This window comes from Symphalangus syndactylus, chromosome 13 (assembly GCF_028878055.3).
Source record: "Symphalangus syndactylus isolate Jambi chromosome 13, NHGRI_mSymSyn1-v2.1_pri, whole genome shotgun sequence".
Taxonomy (NCBI): Eukaryota; Metazoa; Chordata; class Mammalia; order Primates; family Hylobatidae; genus Symphalangus; species Symphalangus syndactylus.
In genome coordinates, this window is record NC_072435.2 from 66,778,800 (window position 1) to 66,791,500 (window position 12,701).

A 12,701-nucleotide genomic window follows, 5' to 3' on the forward strand; every position below is an offset into this window, starting at 1 on the left:
ATCTATCAGAGATAGATATATCACAGAGATATATCTATCAGAGATAGATATATCACAGAGATATATCTGAGATAGATATATCACAGAGATATATCTATCAGAGATAGATATATCACAGAGATATCTATCAGAGATAGATATATCATAGAGATATCTATCAGAGATAGATATATCATAGATAGATATATATCAGAGATAGATATATCATAGATAGATATATATCAGAGATAGATATATCATAGATAGATATATATCAGAGATAGATATATCATAGATAGATATATATCAGAGATAGATATATCATAGATAGATATATATCAGAGATAGATATATCATAGATAGATATAAATCAGAGATAGATATATATCAGAGATAGATATATCAGAGATAGATATATATCAGAGATAGATATATCATAGATAGATAGATATATCAGAGATAGATATATCATAGATAGATAGATATATCAGAGATAGATATATCATAGATAGATAGATATATCAGAGATAGATATATCATAGATAGATAGATATATCAGAGATAGATATATCATAGATAGATAGATATATCAGAGATAGATATATCATAGATAGATAGATATATCATAGATACATATATCATAACACCATGTTGTATACCTTAAATACAAACAATAAATTTTTTAAGCCTATTTCATGTTCACATAAGAGTTCAATGTGTGTGTTCCTGGTTGGAAAATGAGTTTTCTCTGCAGGGATACAGGCTCTTTCCAGCTTGTTTGCCACTTATTGGTAGCCCCACAGTCCCCTCATGTCAACTGGTGGATGAGCAAAGATAGAGTTGAAAAGCCATGCCACTCCTTATCCTCCTTAGTTTAAACATAAAGTAGCTCTTTCTCCTTTACCCACTGGTGACAACTAATGACACAGTCACACCTACAACTGGGAGGGCTAGCTGGGCAACTGCTTCCTAGCAACAACTCCACATTGTGGAGGGTAGAATACAAATCTCTGGTAGATGTCTATCATTCCTGGCATAAATATTTTTTTGAAAGAGATTGAGGAATTGATGGGGTTTTTTTTTAATACCATATCAAAAAATAACCTGATTGCAGATCTAATTGGTGACTCTCTCCGATTGTTAGAAAAACTTGGTCTACACTAATGTTTCTCAAACCTTAGACTTCCTGCAAAGATACATGCCTGTGAAGCTAGAATCTCTCATAGTAATTAATTTAAACAAATTATTCTTACATTGTGTTTTTTGGAGGTACTTTATAGTTGAAACCACCTTGTGTGAAGCCATTTTGGCACATGAGTAAGTTGACACACTTGGAGGCTTATTTAGTCCTTCAACAAATATTCATGAACCATCGACCCCATTCCAGGACACACACTGCTCTTCAAGAAACAAAGACAACAGATTTCCCAGGTGGCCAAAGGGAGAGCCTGACTTTTTTAATTAATCTAAACTGAGATTCTAGGGAATAATTAAAAGAAGATACTTTAAACATCTGTTGCAGAATTTTTTATTTGAGACCCCTCAAACCATAAAAGTACCTGGACTATCCACAGCTGAGCATAAACTGTTGGGGCAAGGCTGGCAGAGGGTGAGGCTGGTACTGGGAATAAAAGAGATTATTCCACATGACACTAGATCTACATGTGGAATAATTATGAAGTAGATCTATGATAAAAACCATGATTCAAAGTTATCCAAGAAGGGGAACAGAGTGTGTAATGATACTCTTAATGGAACTAGAGGTGACCAGCAAATGATAAAGTTTTGAGAGAGACTATAAACTTTATTAGAGGGTGTTGAGTACGAGATAACTCTAGATTATATAAAAATTCATCTAGAATTTTTATTTACTCCCAAGAACTTAAATACAGTTTATATTCAGATCTTATTCTGTTTTTCAAGCTTATTTATATAAATTAGTATACAGGGAAAAAAAGAAAGAAAGGAAAAAGGAAAAGACAAACAAAGGTAGATAGATAGAAAATATCATTGGGTCTTTATGATATTATATTTGGCAAGATTTAGACCTCCTTTTTAGAGGCTGTAACTGCATTTTGCAAATCAGGACAATTTTTTATTAAAAAATCAAAATCATCTGGCAGGAATATGCACATTGAACTCTTATGTGAACATGAAATAGACTTAAAAAAAGTTATTGTTTGTATTTAAGGTATACAACATGATGTTATGAGATACATATTCAAATATTGAGGCTGCATCAAACATTTTGAAACACTTATCAAAAGCATACTGTCTTTTAGGGACCACCTACTCTTTAAAACCAAACAAAACAAAACAAAGGTGCTGGTTTAAAAGCAAACCTAGCTTTATTGTGGGTCTGGTATAAAATCATCACTATGGTGGTGCTATTCATTTCTTCTATTTCATCTCTTGGTATTTACACTCTCATTTTAACTGTACATTGTCAGTTATTCAAACCCACTTTCCAGAATCAAAATTTAGGTCAGTTCCCCTGACAATATTTGTACATCTCATCGAATCTTAACTTTCATTTATTCTATAGAAATGACACCATGAGTAATTTTTAACATTGCTTCCTGGTTGGCAATCTATTGTGAAGTGGCTTTATGAAGTAATCTCTAGGCAAGACAAATACAGCAAAAAATAGGATAAAGATATAAGCAACAATAGCTATACATTTTATTAACTGCCTGTGTTGACCTGGAATTCTTTTCTTTACTTTTTTCTTTTTATTATACTTTAAGTTCTTGGCATACACGTGTAGAACATGCAGGTTCATTACATAGGTATATGTGTGCCATGGTGGTTTGCTGCACCCATAAACCCGTCATCTACATTAGGTATTTCTCCTAATGTTATCCCTCCCCTAGTCCCCCACTCCCCAACAGGCCCCAGTGTGTGATGTTCCCCACCCTGTGCCCATATGTTCTCATTGTTCAACCCCCACTTATGAGTGAGAACATGTGGTCTTTGGTTTTCTGTTCCTGTGTTAGTTTGCTGAGAATGATGGTTTCCAGTTTCATCTATGTCCCTGCAAAGGACACGAACTCATTCTTTTTTATGGATGCATAGTATTCCATGGTGTATATGTGCCACATTTTCTTTATCCAGTCTATCATTGATGGGCATTTGGGTTGGTTCCAAGTCTTTACTATTGTAAATAGTGCTGCAATAAACATACTTGTGCATGTGTCTTTACAGTAGAATGATTTATAATCCTTTGGGTATATACTCAGTAATGGGATTGCTGGGTCAAATGGTATTTCTAGTTCTAGAGCCTTGAAGAATTGCCACACTGTCTTCCAAAATGGTTGAACTAATTTACACTCCCACCAAAAGCATAAAAGTGTTCCTATTTCTCCACATCCTCTCCAGCATCTGTTGTTTCCTGACTTTTTAATGATCGTCATTCTAACCAGCATGAGATGGTATCTCATTGTGGTTTTGATAAAGACCTAAACCATAAAAACCCTAGAAGAAAACCTAGGCAATACCATTCAGGACATAGGCATGGGCAAAGACTTCATGACTAAAACACCAAAAGCAATTGCAACATAAGCCAAAATTGACAAATGGTATCTAATTAAACTAAAAAGCTTCAGCACAGCAAAAGAAACTAAAGGGCAACCTACAGAATGGGAGAAAGTTTTCACAATCTATCCACCTGACAAAGGGCTAAAATCCAGAATCTACAAGGAGCTTAAACAAATGTACAAGAAAAAAACAAACACCCCCATCAAAAAGTGAATGAAAGATACGAACAGACACTTTTCAAAAGAAGACATTTATGTGGCCAACAAACGTAAGAAAAAAAGACCTGAAATTCTTTTAAGTGTTTATCACTGTGAACATGATTGTGAATATATTTGATTGACATATATTTTCATTTTAAATACAGTCATGGACAGCATAATGACATTTAAGTCAATGACAGGCTGCATATATGGTGGCGGTCGCATAAGATTACCATAAGATTATAATAGAGCTGAAAAATTCTAATTGCCTGGTGACAAAATAGCTGTTATAACGTTGTAGCACAATGCATTACTCATGTATTTGTGGTGATGCTGTTGTAAACAAACCTACTGGCCTGCCAGTTGTATAAAAGTATGACACATACAATTATGTACTGTACATAATACTTAATAATGATAATACATAATTACATTACTGGTTTATGTATTTAATACATTACACTTATTATTTTAGAGAGTACTCCTTTTACATATATGTGTATGTATATGTATGTGTGTGTATATACATGTATATATATATATATATATATATTTTAGATGGAGTCTTGCTCTGCTGCCCAGGCTGGAGTGCAGTGGCATGATCTCGACTCACTGCAACCTCCACCTCCCAGGTTCAAGTGATTCTCCCGCCTCAGCCTCCTGAGTAGCTGGGACTACAGGCTCGCATCACCATGTCCAGCTAATTTTTTTGTATTTTTAGTACAGATGGGGTTTCACCATATTGGCCAGGCTGGTCTCAATCTCCTGACCTCATGATCCACCCACCTGGACCTCCCAAAGTGCTGGGATTACAGGTGTGAGCTACCGCGCCTGGCCATATATATTTTTTAAAGTACCTGTAAAACAGCCTCAGGCGGGTCCTTCAGGAGGCATTCCAGGAGAAAGCATATGTTTTCCTAGGAGATGACAGCTCCATACCTGTTACTGTCTCTGAAGATCTTCCAGTGGGACAAGATGTGGAGGTGGATGACAGTGATATTGATTATCCAGATCCCGTGTAGGCCTTAGCTAATGTGTGTGTTTGTGTCTTCATTTTTAACACAAAAAAGTTTTAAAAGTAGAAAATTTAAAAAAAAAACTTTTAATGGAAAAATACCTATAGAATAAGTACATGAAAGAAAATATTTTTGTTCAACTATCCAATGTGTTTGTCTTTTAAGCTATTTTATTATGAAATAGTCAAAAACTTTTTTAAAATTAAGAAGTTTATAAAGTAGAAAAGTTATAGTAAACTAAGATTAATTTATTATTGAAGAAAAAATATTTATAAATTTAATGTAGACTAAGTGTACAGTGTTTATGAAGTCTACAGTAGTTTATAGTAATGTCCTAGGCCCTCACATTCACTCACCACTCACTCATGGACTCACCTAGAGCAACTTCCAGTCCTACAAGCTCCATTCATGGTAAGTGCCCTATACAGATGTACCATTTTTTACCTTTTATACCTGGTTTTTACTGTATCATTTCTATGTTTAGATATCTGTAGCTCACAAATAATTACTACTGTGTTACAATTGTCTATGGTATTTAGTACAGTAACATGCTGTATTGGTTTGTAGACTAGGAGCAACAGGTTATACCATATAGCCTAGGTGTGTAGTAGGCTGTGCCATCTAGGATTGACTCTATGATGTTTGCACAATGACAAAATCACCTAATAACACATTTCTCAGAACATATCTCTATAGTTAAGCAACATATGACTGTATTTTCATTTAAAATAGTCACTCAACTTTGAAATGGTTATGCTTATTGTCTCCAGATCTCTCTCTATATATGTGTGTGTGTGTGTGTGTGTGTGTGTATGAAAGAGTTAGAAACACTACTAACAAAAAATAAAAAGCACAAACTTTTAAAAGTCTGCATACAGTTGTGAAAATAAATGGGATAGTATGTTTAGAGAGTGCTTAGCATGATGCCTGGTGGGTTATAAATGACCAATAAGTGGTAGAGATTTTTATTAGGAAAATGCCATAGCTCTAAATATTTTTTAAAAAATCAAAGTACTCCTAACCACAAATTTACTACTTCTTAAAATATTTTCATAATATTTTAACCAATGTAAATTGTAAATTTTAACTATTTCACATAGATAGCAAAGTAACAATACTTTTCCCTCGTTTTTACACACAAAAACATAACAAAATGTTTGTTAAAGATTTGTTATTGCTTATATTTATAAAGTAACTATTTTTAAGTTTATCATTGGTACACTGATTAACCAGCTTTGAAATGCAACAACAAATAATCCTGACTTGGCTTAAAGAATAGTTTCCAGAGATTACAAAAACATCTTTATACTGCCGTTTCCTGTTATCCAAGGCTATGGATACTCTGAAAATTCTGCTGAAGAAAGTAATGTTCTGGACATATTCGTAAGCAACCTTATTTTTATAATGTAAACATTAGAATCATAAGAATTATGATGACCACACACATCCATCAAAACCATAGTAGTTTGTGGGCTAAAACACTCTTGAAGAGAAGAGAGCAAGATTCTGTTGCATTTGTGACCTCTAGAGGCCAACAGGAACGTGATATATTTTATTCATTCAACGGTGCCTCCAAAGACAATCTTCAAGAGTTTAAGGTTTATAGGCATTAAAAAATTGAGTAAATGCAAGAGAAGAGGAGTTCCATTTTAGGTGGATATGTTATCTTGAACTAACAACCACAAACCGCAAACTGAAGTTTTAAATAGTAATTTGAAAAAGTCTCAGACACTTGGAGAACCTTCATGGAAAATGAAAACCTCGCCTACTTCACAGTGGAGCTGTCCAGATTAATCACTTATTGTAAGTAATCATCATATTGAAGATGAACACATCATAATGCACTCACTGGACCCTGGAGTCAAAATTAAATTCCAATGTTTGCTTGTTTGGTATTCTGCAAAAATCATTAATCCCCCGAGCCTCAATGCTCTCATTTGGAAATTAGGTAGGTATAATTAACCTACATTACAGTGTTGTTTGTAGATTAAATTAGATAACATATATTCTAGATGTCTCTTGAAAACTGCCAAGTATTAAACCAGTGACACAAATTTCATTATGATTATGACACCATTTGTTCATATGTTTCATTTTATCTCTAAATGATATGATTTTTTCACCAGAGCAATAAAATCAAAATATTAGTCTACTGAAGTCTTATTTAAGTTTAAAAAAAAAAAAAAAGGCTTGAAGTAGAGGTTGTTCACTCTCTTTCTGTGTGCTATTACATAACAGCCCTAATAACACTAGGCAGTATCAAACATCAACAGTGAGGAGTTAGTGGCCCAATTAAAATTACTACCTTTTGTCTTAAAGATGCCAATTACGGTGTAACTTCTGAAATGTTAGGGAATTTTTTGACTTCTCAACATGCTCAGAAATGGTATCCACCAACCTTTCCATACATGACCATTGTGTTTAAGAGCTGTCTTCAAGGATCAAACTTTCCAAACTAGCTTCTTTTACAGTGGGAGTGAAGTCTGTGTTACTGCATGTTGGCACATTCACGTAGCCCATCTATCACATAGGAAAGGTCTAATAAAATATGGCTAAAGTATTGCTGCAAAACTCCCTTTTCCCTTCTTTATTCCAATAATGCAGAAGTCTAATAATGGATTAATGGATGCCTCTAAGAACTGAGAATGTTCTTCCATCCCATAGAGCACCATAGGATGTATTTACTTGACCATTACAATTGTATTGTCTCTAACCAAAATGCCAATCCCAAACCCTTATTTTCAGCTCACTCTCTCTCATGCCTCACAATAATTTTTGTTAAATCTTTGGCCGGGCGCGGTGGCTCACGCTTGTAATCCCAGCACTTTGGGAGGCCGAGGCGGGCGGATCACAAGGTCAGGAGATCGAGACCACGGTGAAACCCCGTCTCTACTAAAAAATACAAAAAATTAGCCGGGCGTGGTGGCGGGCGCCTGTAGTCCCAGCTACTCGGAGAGGCTGAGGCAGGAGAATGGCGTGAACCCGGGACGCGGAGCTTGCAGTGAGCCGAGATTGCGCCACTGCACTCCAGCCTGGGCGAAAGAGCAAGACTCCGTCTCAAAAAAAAAAAAAAAAAAAAAATCTTCACGACTCGCCTCAAACATGCTCCACTAAAACCTCTTCTGTTATTCTCAACAACTAACCCTACTTTTATAAGTCAGTGCCTTAAAACAACTCTCTAAACTTCCCACTGTCTACTTATCAGTACATTTGTAGCTGCAACCATAACTTCATTTTTCCCTCCTGCCTCACTGAATTAGGTTATCTTCCACCTAAATTGAACCTTCCACACCATGTCCTATGTCCTGACATCTACCTATGTTTCAGTCATAATTATGTTAAACTGCAAGTGAAAGAAAACACAAAATGGTAGTGGCTTAAACAGGATAGAAATTTGTTTCTTTTTTGCAAAAATTAGGATTCTACAAAATTAAATCAGGGCCAGTATGATGACTCTACAATGATCGGAGGTAAGACTTCTTCTGACTTGGGTCTCCACTAATCTGAACATATGGCTTCTACCCCATGGTTTAAGATTGCTACTGAAGTTACAGCCAACATGTGTGCATTCCAGTCCACACACAATGCCTCTACGTTCCTCCCATTGACTAGAATCTAATCCCAAGGCCTAGCTAGCTGCAGGGGAGAAAAAATAATGCATCCTCTATTATAGAAAATGATAAGCCCAGCTAAATATTAAGAGAAGTGGTGAGTGGAAGAATGAACATTAGTGAACAAGTAACAGTCTCTACCACAGTCCTCTCCTGCCTTCTCATGCTCTTCTTTCTGTTCATATTTCCTCTTCCCTCCGTCTTCTAATTCCACCTCTCTATTGGTCTTCCTTTAATCTGTTCAAACATCTTTCTAAATCCTGTGTCTCTAGCTACTGCTCTGCTTCTTTCCCCTTTTCCACTAGGTTTTATGAAGACTTTACTCTCACTGTCTTCACCTTCTTGCTGCATTTGCTCCTAAGCCTGTTGAAATCTGATGTATGCCCCTATTGTGGGTTGAACTGTGTCCCCCTAAAAAAGATAATGTTGAAGTCCTAACCCCTCATACCTGTGAACGTGACCTTTTTGGAAATAGTGTCTTTGCCAATGTAATCATGTTAAGATGAGGCTATACTAGATAAGAATGGGCCCTAAATCAAATAACTTTTGTCCTTAAAAGAATGCCATGTGACACAGAGAAGGGACACATAGACACACACACACAGAGAGAATGCTATGTGGAAATGGAGGCAGAGATTGCAGTGATTTATTTGTAAGACAAGAAACATCACAGATTGCTAGCAGACACCAGAAACCAGGAGAGAGGCAAGGGTGGCACCTACCCTAAAGCAGAGAGCATGGTCCTGCTGATACCTCGATTCTCGACTTCTGGCCTCCAGAACTGTGAGAGAATAACTTTCTGTTGTTTTAAGCCACCATATACGTAGTACTTTGTTATGGTATCTCTAGGGAACTAACACAGTCCCATTCACCCCACTGAAAGATCCTTTACTAATGTCACAATAGTCCCTTCATGGCTAAATCCATGGGACACTTGTCAGAACTTTCAAAATTTGTTATTTCTCTAAAACATTTGACAAAATTCCTCACACCCTGCCTCTGAAATCCTTCTGCCCTTGGTTTTAAGACACTACTCTACTGGTTTCCTCATATCTCCCAGGCAATTTCACCTCAACTTTCCTTTCTAACTCTTCTGTTTTGGCTCATATCCTAAATATTCTTGTTACCTTCTTCCAATATAACATATTAACTGAAGTGAAATAAGTCAGTCACATAAGAACAAGTACTGCATGATTCCACGTATCTGAGGGATCTAAAATAGTCAAACTCACAGAAATATACAGTAGAACTGTGGGTGCCTGGGACTAGGACGACAGGAAAACAGGGAGCTGCTGTTCAACGGGAATAAAGTTTTAGTAATGAGAGATTAATAAGTTCTAGCGATCTGCTGTATAACATTATACCTACGGTTAACGCTGCACTATGCACTTAAAAATTTAAGAGAGTAGATCTCATGCTAATGGTTCTTACGGCAATTAACTAATTCATTAAAATGTTAACTGAACCAAAATACCTTTAATTCACCCCATCCTGCTCCCAGATTCCTAGTGAAATGAATAGAATAATATAACATTTTAACATTTATTTAATTCATTTATTTATTCAGCAAACATTTATTAAGTGTCTACTATATTCCAGACACTGTGCTGGGTACTAGGGATACAGTAGTGACCCAGATAGATTAAGTACTAGACCTCATGAAGCTTCCATCTTTGTGAGATTATAATAAGAAATAACCAAAGAAATGTAATAGATAATTACAATGTGTGATATGTGGCATTAAGGGAACAAATGGGAGGACGAGATAGAGCAGAGGTCAGCAAATTTTTTTCTGCACGAGGTACACAGAAAATAGTTCAGGTTTTTTGGGCCATACGGACTCTATTGCAAACTACTCAACTCTGCTGTTAAAACACAAAAAAAGCAACTAGAGGCAACATATAAGTGAGTGGGTGTGGCTGTGATTCAATAACACATTATTAAAAAAAAAAAAAAAAAGACAATGGACCAGACTTAGGCCTGTGGGCCATAGTTTGCCAACTCTTAAAATAGAGAAAAGTTGGGGTAGGTCAGTTTAGATACAAAGGTCAAGGAAAGCCTCTTGAAAAAACAGCACTTGAGCCAAGATCTGAAGGAAAGAAAGAGCCACACCTACTTCCCTCAGCCCACTAGACTTTGAACTGGCAAAGATAACAAACAAATGTTTTATTTTTCTATTGTTTGGCTCTAAAAGACTTGAACGACAACCCACATAATCTATAAAACTGATCATTCCAAATGCTAGATAGACATCAACCCCTGTATCCTCAGTGTGAAAATTCACAGGCAAAGTCATTGAATTTATGAAAAGACTTATGAAAAAAGATAGGGATCAATCTGAAGCACTAGATAAAAATTTCCCTTCAAACAGACTTACTGAAGTAAATGGGAAAAGGGATTACAGAATCTTTTATCTGTATTCTTAGCAAGAATTGAAAATACACTGAAACTATAAAAGAAGAATAATCTAACATACTATAAATATTATTTTATATCAAAATCTTTATTACTATAGAGACATCAAATTTTATACTAGGTTACTATTGAATCAGAGTACTTGTTGAAAAATGCAAAAAAAAAAAAACAGGAGCTATGAAGAACACATTTAAGAAATATAATTTACTTACGGTAGAAGCTCAATATAGAAATAGAGCATATAAAGATAAAGCAATAATCATTAGAAATTATAGAATAGGCCAGGTGCAGTGGCTCACGCCTGTAATCCCAGAGCTTTGGGAGGCCAAGACGAGCAGATCACAAGGTCAGGAGATCGAGACCATCCTGGCTAACACAGTGAAACCCTGTCTCTACTAAAAATACAAAAAAATTAGCCAGGCGTGGTGGTGGGCGCCTGTAGTCCCAGCTCCTCGGGAGGCTGAGGCAGGAGAATGGCGTGAACCCAGGAGGCGGAGCTTGCAGTGAGCTGAGATCGCGCCACTGCACTCGAGCCTGGGAGACACAGCAAGACTCCGTCTCAAAAAAAAAAAAAAAAGGAAAGAAAGAAATTATAGGATAGACTTTCCTTTTAGCTGAGAAGTCTTATTTTTTCAGCCCAACTGAATCAGAACCAGGCCAAATTCATGTAGAAGGAAAACCCAAACCTAGACATTTACTGCTGAAATTGTTAAATTTGAAGGCTTTGGGAAAACTACATATATCTAAAATAGAAGAGAAAATGGGGTGAGTATGATGGGAAGAGAAAATATAACATGCAAACAGAAAAATGTTCCAAAACAGAGGTCTCCTCTACAACTCTAAATGCTTTTAGAAACAAAGATTGTGATCCAGGGAATCTGTATTCATTCAAATTATCACTCACATCTAAGGGCAAAAAGATCTGCTAAAGATTCAGGAAGTATGTTACTTCTGTGAAATAATTACTATAAGAAGTACTTCAATCAAAATTTTTATAGTTTCGGGTCTTACGTTTACGCCTTTGATTGATCTTGAGTTAATTTTTGTATATGATGAGAGATGGGGTCCAGTTTCATTCTTCTCCATACGACTATCTGGTTTTCCGAGCACCACTTACTTGAACAGGTGTCCTTCTGAGAGGTGACAGCGTGCTGGCAGCGCTCCCAGCCCTCCCTCGCTCTCGGTGTCTCCTCGGCCTTGGCGACCATTCTGGCCGCGTTTGAGCAGCCCTTCAGCCCACCGCTGCACCGTGGAAGCCCTTCTCTGGGCTGGCTGAGGCCGGAACCGGCTCCCTCGGCTTGCCCCGAGGTGTAGAGGGAGAAGCACAAGCGGAACCGGGGCTGCGCGCGGCGCTTGCAGGCCAGCTGGAGTTCCGGGTGGGCGTGGGCTTGGCGGACGCGCACTCCGAGCAGCCGGCCGCCCTGTCGGCCCCGGGCAGTGAGGGGCTTAGCACCCAGGCCAGCAGCTGCGGAGGGTGGGCCGGGTCCCCTAGCAGTGCCAGCCCACCGGCGCTGGGCTCAACTTCTCGCCAGGCCTTAGCTGCCTCCCTGCGGGGCAGGTCTCGGACCTGCAGCCCGCCATGAGCCTCCCCGCTCCCCGCTCCAGACCCATCAGCTCTCTGTAAAATGGACCAATCAGCAGGATGTGGGTGGGGCCAGATAAGAGAATAAAAGCAGGCTGCCCGAGGCTGCAGTGCCAGCCTCCTCAGGTCCCCTTCCGCAGCGTGGAAGTTTTGTTCTTCCGCTCTTTGCAATAAATCTTGCTGCTGCTCACTCTTTGGGTCCACACTGCCTTTATGAGCTGTAACACTCACCACGAAGGTCTGCAGCTTCACTCCCGAGCCAGCGAGACCACGAACCCACCAGAAGGAACAAACCCTGAACACGTCGCCTTTAAGAACTGTAACACTCACCGCGAGGGTCTGCGACTTCATTCTTAAAGTC

The 12,701-nt window shown here is 37.7% G+C and overlaps 1 protein-coding gene across 1 annotated transcript in view; it reads right to left on the reverse strand.

The window, feature by feature from the left end:
- The window catches only part of TSPAN8 (tetraspanin 8), a 274,155-nt gene extending 262,186 nt beyond the window's left edge, over window positions 1-11,969 (reverse strand). The window contains exon 1 of the mRNA XM_055237898.1: window positions 11,876-11,969. The gene's annotated coding sequence lies outside the window, so the exon portion shown is untranslated. The remainder of the gene's footprint in view (window positions 1-11,875) is intronic.
- Window positions 11,970-12,701: the final 732 nt, after the last annotated feature.